Source organism: Diadema antillarum, unplaced genomic scaffold (genome assembly GCF_040938485.1).
Source record: "Diadema antillarum isolate AM-2024a unplaced genomic scaffold, OU_Dant_1.0 seq00001076_RagTag, whole genome shotgun sequence".
Classification (NCBI taxonomy): Eukaryota; Metazoa; Echinodermata; class Echinoidea; order Diadematoida; family Diadematidae; genus Diadema; species Diadema antillarum.
In genome coordinates, this window is record NW_027271899.1 from 1,823,011 (window position 1) to 1,837,172 (window position 14,162).

The 14,162-nt window shown below is 38.8% G+C and overlaps 1 protein-coding gene across 2 annotated transcripts in view; it reads right to left on the reverse strand.

The window, feature by feature from the left end:
- LOC139743388 (cholecystokinin receptor type A-like) overlaps positions 1-14,162 on the reverse strand; it is a 148,849-nt gene that overhangs the window by 31,554 nt on the left and 103,133 nt on the right. The window lies entirely within an intron of this gene.

The following is a 14,162-nucleotide window of genomic DNA, read 5'->3' on the forward strand; positions in this document are numbered from 1 at the left end:
TCCATATCGTATCACCAAATATGATAATTACAGCATCGTATGTCCCCACCCATCCCCCCAAAACAAAATAAATAAATAAAACGGTATCCTCCGCAACGATAGCTTTTAAAAAAAGTCAATCAATCCAAATACAATTTCAGAGTATGAAACTATAACTCATTGCCCACATCTTACAGAAAACCCTATTCGATTTGCTTCAGTGGTCAAAGAGAAATGAGGAATTTTGTAGAGCATGTCAGAAATCTCTTTCCTCCAAGTTCTGTCTATTGTGTTCACACATTAATATACATTTTCAAGAGCATCCAAGTGCTAAACTTGGAAGAATCAGACTCATGACATGCTTTACAACAATCCACATTTCTCTGTGACCGCTAAACCAAATTGAATGGGGTTTTCTTGAATATAGAGCTAAGATAGACCCTCAAGTAGCATTTAGACGGTTTAATCATATTGGGTGTTATGAATGGGAAAAGTAGATTGTAATTTTTTTTTTTGGACATACTGTATATGAGCATTCAATGCATTTATTGAGCATTAGCTGGTCCAGAGGTATAAAGAACTAAAACAAGACATAAAGATCATGTTCCATTAATTGGGCGATGATGACATAAAAATTGTTGTTGTAATCCTTTTGTTTTTGAGAAACGAACGAAATAGATTTATAGAAAAGTACGGACACAATAATTACAAAATAGTTTCGTCATTACCAATCTCTGGTGGTTTTTTTTTTAAGTTCAGTCAAGGGCCATTATTTCTCTTTCACCAAAATTTGAGATTCATGAAATATGGTACCTGGTGCTACGATTCTTCGAGAGAAAAAAAAAGAATATCATCAGTATTTGACAGAAAAGATGGTGATAATGATGATAATAATAATAACGATCATAACTAAAAAAAAATAATAATGATAATAATAGTCTGCATCCCTAGTGTGGAGCGAAAATACTAATGTGGTGGTGTTACGACCAGAGCTTCTGGGCAAGCGATCTTTTGTTGCTCATCTTTGAGGGAAGTTTATTTTCATTTTTGTTAGATTTTACTGGTACATCTTCAAAGTAAAACTAAAACTCTTCATTAAGGTTCAAATAATACTTTATAGCTGAATAAACATGGCAGATGACACTTTTGTGCGAACATTGAATTTCAGAGAGAAATCCATTTTGCCTTGATCAGCCGGTCGAGCTGAAACCTGTTCATGCTGTTTAGCGTGGGTATTTAGAGGTGTCTGACCACCTCGGGGATTTCTACATCTTTCTCTTTCCTTCTCCTCCCCCTCCTCCTCCTCCTCCTTTCATTCTCTTTCTATTTTTTCTACTTTAAAAATAGCCAGACTTTCCTGAGTCTCTCATGGCGAGTGGGATCTTTAAACCGTAAACGCTATCAAAAGCACATTTTTGAAAGTAAACCTCATAACTTTATCTTTAAAAGGTCATTGCATCGGAAATTTGGCCATATTTGCCAAATTAAGTCTCCGCTACCAGCTCCGATTCGGTTACTCGTCTTAACGCGTAGATGATATTCCTTTCACTACTGGATGAGATGGGGAAAGTAACTAGGATGGCAATCACGGTCAAAGATGTCACTTTCAATCTATAGAGCGCCTCGTGCTGAGAGACAGTCCCTGACGGTGAACGGCACGATAACGGTGCTAACTTTTGATCCGCCGAATTCATTCGACACGTGATCACTCCTCAACATGTTGCTCGCCGTGCGCATTTTTAATATTTTACCGGTCGTGTTTCGTTCTTCCTACCCCCCACCCCCTCCGTCACCAGCCTGTGCTTGTTCTAATCCTTATAGGGACGGGCGGAAACTCGGTGGTCTAGTGGGTAAGACGCCTGTCCGGAGATCAGGAGGTCGTAGGTTCTAATCCTGCTCGAGCACGACATTGTATGTCCATAATTCCTTTTGTCATAATGGCTACTACTAAAACACCGATCAATTCAGTGCTTATTCACATCGTTGTAGGGCAAGGTGTCAATCAGTTGCAAGGATTTCAGTTTGGTAGGTGAGAAAGAGAGAGATAGATAGATATAGAGAGATAGAGTGACAGAAAGAGGGGGAGAGAGAAGAGAAGGGGGAGGAAGGAGGCATAAGAGTGATTCCTAAATCCGACAGGCGTTGGAAAAAGATGGACGTTCTCTCGTCGTTTAGAGAACATCTGCCTCATTCGATCTCACCGGCCTCCGCTCATAGCGGTCTACGGAAAGACTTAACCGGACACCCCCTCCCTCCCTCCGTCCCACCTGCAAAATAGAACACTGGCGGTCTGTATCCCTTTATAACTGTACGCCTGGCTGTAAACAGATGGTAATTGGCGCTTATGTGCTATATCATTACCATAATGGCCTATTACTATTATACTCGTCTTTTTTAATTATCAAACATACATAGTTCATCATCCTTAATTTTACTATATCTAGATCCTAGTAACCATACGTCTACACAAATATTATGCATGTTATATATATACACTCAACCAAAAAAGTAAGTTTCCCCTAGTATTTTTGGATATATCTCAAAAAGTATTTTACCGATTTTCATAATTCAAACGGGAATGGATAGGGAATTCTATTACTCATAACATGAATGGCATATCATTGCCACCAGACATCATTATTGGTGTGATAAAATGCATTTTACGACAAAATGCATGGGAAAAAAAGTTGCACTTTAGTGATTTGCATTGACTTTTACACAAATAATCAAATAATCAGATCTTTGACCTCTCCAATTTCCTGAAACTTTGCTATAAGTTTCCTTATGGCATTGGGCGAAACCCCTAGTCTCCTGGCCACCTCATTAACCGGAACCCCAGCTACAAGGAAAGCTGTAGCTCTCCCTCTTTCAAAAATTTGCAGACGCGGCATGATGGAAAATGGCCATAAGCACATTAATGTGATCAACCCAAATTGGAATTAAAAAGCACATGGCTTCGACCAACATTTTCATATTGAAAAGGCATATTGTTTAAAAAGTATGGATAACATCTGTTTAATAGGGAAGTACATTGTACCTGAAGAAATTCCTGAGAACTACATAACAATTCAAAAAGTAATTTGCTAACTTGCATAGGAAATGTACACGATATGCTTCATGTCACCTTAAGTGCAACTTTTTTTCCCCATGCATTTTGACATAAAATGCATTTTTTCACACCAATGATAATATCTGGTGGCAATGATATGTCATTCATGTTATGAGTAATAAATTCCCTATCCATTCCCGTTTGAATTATGAAGATCAGTAAAATACTTTTTGAGATGTATCCAAAAATGCTAGGGGGGAACTTACTTTTTTGGTTGAGTGTATATATATATATATATATATATATATATATATATATATATGCATTTACATGTATATACGTATTATGTCTAATTATATTCGTTTTTCTTGTTTACTCATCTTATTCATTTTCTCGGCTCTACTTTGAGATTTTATCTATATGCAATTTTTCCAATTAAGATCTTGTCTTTCGTGAATTCGTCGTAAATGTCTTTCTTCAAATTCCTCCCGCTATTTACAAAACTGCGAAACTAGATTAGGGAGATCCCAGAAAGATCGGGTTGCCTCGGATAGAGCGGGACGGGACAGCTTGCCGCAGCGACACTTTAGATGGAGGGGGGTCGCCCGAGCAAATAAGTTCAAACTCACGCCCTATTAGCATTTGAAATTTTTCTCATGCTAGAAGGGTGATTTTTCTCCTTTTTTTTTTTCTTCTTTCATCGTGGTCGCCGTTCCCGATCACTCTAGTCCACGCTCGCTCCCGTGGCATTTGAAGTTATCTCTGTGGGGTTTCCAGCTTGTTTGTGTGCGCGTTTTGGTTTGTCTGTTTTTCTGTCTGTAAGATGATATAGTTATGTCTGCTTGTTTGCAGATAATTTATGGGTGCATGTTGATGGATGTATTTGTGTATGTGAGTGTGTATATCCATGGTTACAGGGTATGTATGTGTGAATGTATGTGTATGTACGTATGTTTGTGTGTATGTATGTGTGTATGTGAAAATGTGCGTATGTATGTTTATGATATCCTGTACAAACTTGTGGGTATGTGAAGTAGGATACTAGTATGTCGTAATGACGTAATGAAAAAAGTATTGTGTCGTCGTTGTACCATGTAGGCAGTATTTTAAGTCACTATAGTCTAATTAATTGTTACATGATCAGCGTCTTGTAACTATACCATCAATCAATATTGTAAATTGAGAACCAAGTTATTGATAGCAGAGTTACGATCATTATCACCTCGAGATTAAAAGTAAGAACAATTCAGCCCCAAAGTCTTGTGTGTGGTGGTGGATAAATCACTGAAAGGCCACGTATAAAAACACATCCCTTCCTCTACTGGCTACAACTCCGCAGGTGTTTAAGTGCTTTAGCAGGCAAACCTTGTCCCAAATCTCAACTTATGAGAAAGTTATTGCTGTCATTCTAACTTTTCTACTTGTTTGGTTTCTCTTTGATATCATCGTATCGAAAATTATTTCATACTCATACACTCTAGATGAAAATAGACCACATTAAACAAATACGCCTGGTAGCACATAATCATAAATGACGGAAATTTCCGTTGTCTCCATCATGCATGTTGACCAGTCTTGAAAAATAATCTTGGAAACAACAGAAACGAATTGTGATGGTAATTCATCATCATTTTAAGTATAGTCACTTTAATTATCAAATTATTATGTTGGTACGAAAACAATCAAACCAGTCATTAGAGAATCCGCCCTCCCCCCCCCCCCCCCCCCCCCCCCCGTCCCGCGGGCACATTTTCCCTTCTTCGTGATGTGTAAATCATAGAGAACCTTTATTAGTTGTATTATTATGAGGAAAGGGTCGTCATCTTATCAAGAACCCGATATACGTGTTTATTGTGAAAGCTTCTGCAACTGTTTTCAGCTGTTGCGAAAATATCTCAACAGTTTATCGTATTTTTGTTTACTATAAAGTAAAAGAATTAAAAAAAACTTAGAACATGGAATGTCACGAATTATCTTAATGTCATCATTGTATTAATTCTTTTGTATATAATATTCGTTTAACGAATGCAGAAAATTTAAGTATGAATTCAAATACATAGATACATTATCAAAAAAAAATTCTTGAAATATCTGAAAAGGAACGTTTTGTTGGTAAAGAGTGTTCACTGATCTTCCAAACCTTATCGTAAAGTGTGGAGATAAACAAAATTAATCGAACAGATTGAGATCAACTTCACCTCTTTCATCGCCATGAATTTATAGGCATATTCATTGACAGATATAGGCTGGTACATGATGATTTAAAGCAATCACCAAGTGCAAACAATATTTCTGACTTTTGAAACTATAAAGGCGCCGCCCATGTCGTAATAACTATCCTCTGATAAAGATATCTAGTTCACTGGACAGCTGGTAAGTCCCAGCGGGATATGTCCTCGAACTAGGACAGATTCCTTGAAAGTCCACAAGCTCAGGGTCAAGGGGACCATAATCATGATGACAGTTGTTTATTGGACAGTAACAGACAGGCGAACCTGTTTAATTCTATTTCCCAACTCAGGCTGAAAATCAACTGAGGGGAACTAAACGACAACATCAAAACACCAGAAGTTAATTATGGAACAAAACTCTGATTTCATCTCTGATCTCCACCGATTACCGTACGTGGAGATTCGCGTTTAAAAAAAGAAAGAACGAAAGAAAGGAGGTCCCACAGAGTTCAGCGAAAATAATCATGGGAATTCTAAACAAGAATACCATCGTAGGACTCGGCCAAGGCCGGCTGACTCCGGACTAAGCAATCTGTTCGCTGTGCCGTCCCGCGAAACAGAGGCACTTAATGATGATTAAAACTAAAATATGGAAAGTAGGAGCGCAGCTCCTTTGGAGGGTGAAATGATTGGGGCGAAGTAATATCCCGATCACGCAATTGTGTCACTGCGTCGCGCTGCCGAGAACGAAATTAGCTTTGACATTGGGAGTGTAGCGCGACGCAGGGAAACGGTATCTGTCAGATGTAGTCGTCCTCGTATACAGTCGGGTGTGACGTATCGAGGCGCCAGCAAAGTGCGCTGCAAAATCTGTCGCCGGTAAAGGGCGACATGGAACCCCGAACCTGGTCGTCTGACGAATTTGGTAGGGGAAACAGAGCAAGTTTTGCATTCAATTCAATTTCACGTCGACGCTGTTATCACTCGTGGATATCTTCCCGTTAGACTGCGGTGGTCTATAGGAACGTCGTTAGCTTTGGTAAATCAGGAAATGGTTTCAGATCCTACAATTTTTTCTTCAAATTTTACTACACGTGCCCGCGCCCACACACATAGTGAAAAGTTGACATATTTGGACACAGAGTGGTGGCTATTGAATATCGTTATACATAGGCATCAATAACATCTGAGTTGTGACAAGGTAATCCAAATGCTTTGAATACTTTGCTTGCCTCCTATGTCAGGAAAAAAAAGTACGACTACGAATCACAAGATAACGCGGTAATTAAGGGGGAAATTTCTTCATAAAGTTTTCATCACTAGTCATCATTACAGACGATAACCCTTTCCTTTAAAGCCTTTCTGTGGCAGGGACATTGAACAGTGTTTTCGATGTTCTGGAGATTTTTCTTCTTTTAACAGTCGGCGCTCACAGCAGAAAAAGGGCAAAAACCAGGGTAAATAATCTAATGAATAAAAAGTAACTAAAGATAATCGTTTTTGTGTTTCCACGAGGAGGAAGTATCAATGCATAAATGCTTTCATCTGATTCTGTCTTAATCTACATGGACAGTTTTCAACAAGTGAACGGACTTTACACATTAGACACACACACAAACACTAACACAGACACACACAGCCCACAGCTTCTGAAAACAAACAGACAAACAAATTAACAAACAAATGAACAAAACGATGCCTGTGAAGTCTTTGCTATCTGACACTGTCCTTTAAAAAAACGGTCTAAATCAGAAAAAATATCGAGGAAAAGCACAGAAACTAACTTTGTGCTCAAGAAATACTCCCCCAAAGCACAGCAAAGACAGGAAAGGAGAAAGAAAGCCACCGACATGTGATCGAGGCATTCGTTTCTGAGAAACATGACAACCCATAATGTCTCGACTAATGCAGTTTGCATGCTCCCTTCTCCCCGGATCTTCTTACACAAATACTGCCGACGGGCACGCCTGCCTCGGCGGGCCAATAGGACACGTCGCGTTGATTATGATGGAATTACACGCCTCACACGTGAGCTAATTGAATGCTTAATGAGCGAAGATATGTGAGAAATATCACGCCGTGAAAAGAACTTTTATGCTTTTGATTGCGCGATGACGCGGACCTTTTTTTGTTGAACTTTTTTTTATCTCGCCCTCTCTCTCTCTCTCTCGCTCAATCCTTTTCATGCAAACATCATCAATTGCCTTTTCACCAGCGTGTGAAGTGATTTAACATATGCGACCACGGTGATCTCGTGCGATAGCGCGGAAGCAACACAGCGTCACGTTCTGCGCTCTCTCACTCGCTCGCTCGCTCCATGCCGCACCTTCTTGGCGCCGCGTCTCAGCTAGAGACAGAATCAAGTTTGTGTGGCATGCATTTTTACGTTTACTTAAAAAAGAAGAAGAAGAAGAAGACGTCTTTTAATCTCTATCGTAGCGTAATATGCACAGACGTCGCATAATCATACATACATCACGACTGATTTGACATCATAATAATTAGGAGCCCTCGTTCATCAACTTCGAGTTAGATTTACTTTCTCCCGTGTGACATAACACGAGAAGAAAAAAAATAATGAAGTTCCACGACATGTTTGCTCCTTGTCGTACTACAGGTACCCCCCCCCCCCATCTCCATACTCCCACCGCCACGAGTACGCGCAAAATTTCGTCCTGATGGCACGCACCTAAGTCCATAGTATACTCCGGTCGTGATTAATCGTTTCGCTTAGTCCGTTGTTTAAAACACATACCAAACACACATACATACACACACACTCACACTGTGTATTGAGGTGCACGTATTTGTCTTCATTATCAATAAATTTCCAGCAAATTAGAAATCACGGACAAGCTGTACATGTGTAATATTCCACCAACACGCAAAAATTGATTGGTTTTACCGGAAAGCAGGTAAGCCGTATCAACTTTTAGAACGAAGCATAAACCAACTGCAAATCAACTGAACAGAACCTGGCATCACGTTGATACGAGCGACTATTTTTGGCTCTCCTACAACTTAGATATAATATACTAGTATCTTCGAAGAACATATACGCTGCACGCATAGTTTAGTAATACATCTTATCTACATTCATTGAAAAGATTCATTAAGATTTAGCAGCAGGGGATGAGCTTAACGGATCGTAGTCATAGTGCCTCACTATGACCCTCTGCCCCCCCCCCCCTCTCTCTCTCTTTCCCTACATCTTTCCTCTTTGTACCTGTTTGTGTGTATTTATCATTTCTCTGTAAAAGCAGAATTCGTAGGGCATTTAATCGTTAGGGTACTGTGGTTTTTCTGGAGTTTTTTTTTTCCAGACCTTGAATATCTCTTCAACAGCGCTCACATGAAACTGTAAATGATACGATTACTTATATTACCTCACAATCTACGCAATTTCACCTCTCTCGTTACAACTAATTGAATGACAATTTTCATCTATTTCTTCCATTATGTTGGTCGACTAACCTCCCTTACCAAATTAACTGTCACCCCCTCCCCCCCTAAAAAAAAGAAAATTAAAATGACCTTACTTTTTGTTTCATTCTCTCCGTTTCTTGTTATTAGCCATGGTCACAAAAATAGCTAGTATCAATATTGCCACTTGCAATTGCAGTAGGTCTACTAACAGACAAAACAGATCACATCTACATTGTTACACGATGTATGACATCCGTTTTAATGTTCGACATCCATTTCAATACATATTTGCTAATTGGTGTTCACATGACGTAAGCTTGTAACGTGTTCATGAACTAACTCATGAGTATTCCGCTGAACTCTTGTAAATACACTTGTCACAATGCGATACACTGAGGTAAATGTTAAACGAGTTACCAAACTGATGCATACGTCGTTGTTATGAAAGTTCACGTAACATTTGCATTCCGTTTTCAATATAGTATACAATACATTTCAACATAAATGTCAAAAAGTGAATGTATGAAATGTGTGAAATTATGAATTGTATGAATGAAGTAGCAACGAGAGGCTTACTTTTCTTCTAGACTCCAAACTCTGGTGTATGCTTCTGTCTCGCAGTTACAAGATATCCAGTTCGCCATGAAAAATGATTTGATTATGTGTAGCTGCTTGCACTAATGCAGAAATAACATACAAATTTCGCTGCAGCGTCGAATACAATAGAAATAAACACGTTTGCATGATTGGGTGGTTTGCCATAAAGCCGGATTGGAGGGGAAAAAAAGAGTAAAGGTAATCAATTTTTAACAATGAACCGTCATTTAAATGACTTATAAGAGCACTTTGGTGATGCCAGATGTTTTTACCGTGTTTTACGCTGTTTATGGTATCTAATGCACTTATCTGTGTGTCTGTGTAAACCTGTATGTGTTCTCTACCTGTGTATGTGAGAATGATGATATGTATTGCCAGGTAATTGGTCTTGGGCTTTCGGTTTTAACGACTGCAACGGAACAAATAATTCGTTAAAGGGAAATACTCACAAAATAAATATTTCTGTAAATCATGAAGCTATACCACATTCAGATGATAAAAAGGTCGAAGTTGGTGTATTGTATTCATTACTTTTTTTCAGCATATTGCTTCCTTTATTGATGTCAGTTGACATCGGTTCGTTTTATTTTGTTTTATATTGCTGTCTTGTGTATTTTCTGAGGGTCCCATATCGTACAAGCTCTGCATCTTAGTGGGACCCTCCACTTCCATCCTCATCATTAGTTGACTTGTATTACACGCTTTATGTATATATTCACAAAGATATAATTGCGTTTTTTTCTTCATCTGCTTCTCATTTTCATATGTACTTTGTCAAATCACAGTCTGCAATTATTACAAATATCCTGTACGCATGCAATGTACATATTTCTTTGTTTATTTGATGGAAGTGAAAATAAATTTGAATCTTCGAATCTTGAATGTATTACAGTTATATACAACTTGCCTGATTTTATGAACACTCTGTCAAATTCCATTGCCCTTCATCAATGTATTCTCACTTGTTTGCAGACTAAACGTCTTTCTATCTGAGTGATAATGTGTGGCATCTAAAGCGTCATATTAAAAAAATGCTTATTTACATGGATGAATGAGTGATGGTGCGCTAAAGTGTGGCATCAATCATGACAGATATCTTACACGTGAGGAAGAAATATAGAAGTAATACACTGATAGTTTTACACGACAGCCGTTTGAACGAAACAACGTACTTTGCTCGTTAAAAGAAATAAAAAGAGGACAAAAAACACACACATTTTACTCACGCTTTCAGAACTTCGGGTTTATTAAATTGCAAAATGCCAATGAAAAAGTCTTCAGTTGAATCCCTTATGTATTCATTTCATCTCTTTTTTTTTCTTTCAACTCGGTTCATCACCGTCGTCACCATATCAGTTCCTACATAATATGAAGGAGTTCGGAGTCAGTTTCCGTACCACCGGCTGTTTGTTGTATCGATCCTAAACTCCACTTCAACGGGCGGAGTTGTTTGGTTTGATTCTAACCGCTCTTTTCTTTCTCCTTCGACAAGCGACCGAAGCGTCATTTGAAGACTCAATTTTGATGCATGGCAAATATCTTATGTGGGTCAAAAGTAATATCTAGAATATTGCGAAAATGCGTCATTCAAAGAAACAGAGAGCTCCAAAATGGTAGCTTATTGTCTCTCTGAGGGAGTCGAAAACGAGGCACGTTTTGCAATCGACTGTCGGGAAACTGTGGCCAATGCCTTGACACGAAACGTTTCGCATGAACCGATGCACACTGTCGAACCCCTCCCCCTCTTTGCATTTTTGTCTATCTATCTATCTATCTATCTATCTATCTATCTATCTATCTATCTATCTATATCTATTTATTAATCCATATACTTGCTTACCCATCTTATCTCCCAATTAAGAATTTATTGAATCTCGACAATCAAAATTGATTTCATCACGTCTTTCCGACAAACGAAAGCAATCAAACACTGCATTTTCATTTAGCAGCAGAGTCATCATCGAAAGTTCCTACCAGGCACAAAGCATCAACACGTTGAATCCTTGTCAGCGTCACGTCCACTGGAGAGCTGTAAGACTTACTGAGTAAAAGCTGCCAGTCAGCTCCTTGATCGCCATTGATCCTGTCACGGAGGGTTGACGAAAAGATGTAAAATCTGTGATTTCAATTTCGTAATAAGCACGTGTCAATGGACACTTCAAAAGGGAAGAGCTATAATTCCGGTGAATGACGCAACACTTTATGTTTAAGCACCACTTTGTTCTGCTCATACGCTAACTCGGTGAACAAAACGAATAAGATGATACAGCGTTGATACGATCCTTTTAGTGATTTTCAAAATATGATAATGAAAATAAAACAATTTATTGATATGATTCCTATTTTCTTTTCTTACAACTTTTATAATGAGCTGTTGAAGAATTAATCCAATTTAAATTACAAGAACTATATACCCTGCTTACTTTGAAGCCTTCTACTCCCCCATTGCTCTGTGCTTGTTTTATTACTTTTCTGTCATTTTTATCCCGAGTCTAAGCTTGTTTTATTACTTTTCTATCATTTTTATCTTGAGTCTAGTTGAGCAATGTTGTGTGTCCCTCAATTGGAGACAGAAACTCTATGTACCTTGGATCGGCCACTAAATGGAAGTTTCAGTGTAGGATAAAGTTTCATTTTTTTTTTTCATTTCCAAACATTTCGCATGTGTATCATATCACAAAATTACAGTATATTCTATGTAGGATAATAACGTAATCACATCTTATTTCATTAAAGACCCGAAATGAAAACTGAAGGGCCGCTAAAAAGGACACTTGAGTAATAAAGCCCCTCACTTATCATACCGAACCCCCCGTCCCCGTGTATGAATTAGCCACGACTCATACACGTAAAAGATCCCACTTTAGTCATCCATCCCAACGAGAACGATGCTAACCCTGCAAAGTGGTCCACCCACATACCCACAGCAGAAAATGATGCCGACCCCTCGTGACTACCAATTGTCAGCAAACGGTATCAACCAAGCACATTGCGCCAGACATGTATTATACTAAGAAGAAGATGAAGACCCCGCGACTCGAATTCTTTCGTCACGATTCTACCATTTACAGTGATGATGCTGAAGGGGTGTCGCGTGCACAGACATTATTGACTAGAGATAGGGTTGATCTGGGTGTGGCCGTTGGCTGAGGAGTAAATCATGGATACTCTTTTGGGGAAAATGATTGCTCAATTAAAAGATTATTTACGAGGACCGTTCAGGGCGTTGAAGTCGTAATTTTGAGAGGTAGATTTTGACGTCACCGATGAGAAGACAATTAGGTATGGATCAACACGGAGAAAAGCTTAAAGTAGACCTCCGGATGATTTTCAGATTTTTACATTTGAACAACCATAAATTAGTTATACTGAGGACAGAGTTTCAGAATTTGTGATGATTGGGATGAAGAATAAGAATGTTTTCGAAATTCATAGCAAATTGCAATGAACAAGGATGGTGACATGGCAGCCTCACCATAAGAATGCATGAAAAGAAGAAGGCATGCATGGATTATACACAGGTGAACTTGCAAGCAAGCGGTATTGTAATTGAATTACACTGCTACATTTCTGACATAATGTGAACCTCCCATGCCATCATCATTGTTCAGTGTAATTTGCTTTAATGTTTTTCAAAGTATTGTTTCTCTGCTCAAAGACCACAAGAAATTCCACCAACCTATACATGGAGCTGTTGATTTATGTACTATATACATGATGTGTAATTATGAAAATCGTCTGGAATGCCCCTTTAAAATAAGACATTGATTAACAGCGGTTATTTTAGATCTTTTCTATGAAGTCTTGTTCCGGTTAATATCAAATACGTTGGGAATGAATGCAGACCCAGTTACCTAAGGATGGTTTGGCGTAGACACAAAATATCCGACAATGTACTTCTTTCACCATTTTCCCTACATTTTGTGCACATTTCCCTTGTAGTCGCATTTTAAGGAGACGAGACCAACATGGAAAGCGGATGCCTCTACTTATTCATTTTAGCCAAATTGAGCTTTAGCTCGTTTCCAAAGTAAAGGCAAACGGTCAGGTAATCTGGATTTGATGGATAGGCAGAATCAAACGAAGCCTGGGCGTATCGACCTTTATCGTCTTTTAGTTATCGGCAAAGCTTTCAAGCTAGCTCGGGTAGATCAGATTTTATCTCAGCGGTTAGAATTGATTGCGGAGGACTTGGATACACTTCACTTTTCTCCTACGTATAATACCGGCTTTCAAGGCACTTTTAAATCCCTGCTAAGTCATCCTATTCCATTGTTCATGGAAATGAGAACACCAAAAGCCAATGATACAGAGGTCATTCAAAAAATCAGATCAAGTCAGAAGGAATCACGGTCTAACTATTAAAGACCGACATGACGGCGGAAGATGTCTACATTGCTTGCCAAGGCCGAGTCAAAGCAACAAAATGTGTACAAATGTCATTGCATCAGCTGTAAGGCAGAGTCTGCCGTGATTTGATGAAAGCATTCGTTAGGATCATTACGCTAAACGGGCGCAATCAGTACGACTTTGGATTTTCGTCCGAACGCTTATTTCGCTTTGAAAATACATTGCTTTGTCCATATTCTTGTTCAAGTACTCTTCTTTCCTCATGTGCGGCATTCGAATCGTCTTGCTATGGACATATGACTTAGACAATGACCCGCATGTCTAGACTGCATGATGCTAAAGTACGCAAAGAGTGATCATGATGAAAAGTCGATCGGCAACGAGTCAAGGCTCAACCGCTTCAAATCCATTACATGCACACAGCGCACAAAGTTGATGCCAATAATTGTTATCGATGCCTAATGTTTATTTTTTTTCGCTTCTTAAATGTCTGACAAAAGTTTTGAGAACAAGGCAGCCGCTGCTTTATATAAGGTATTTTGGAAATCTAAATATGTATTGGCAATCTGTAACCACAGGTGATGCATGGT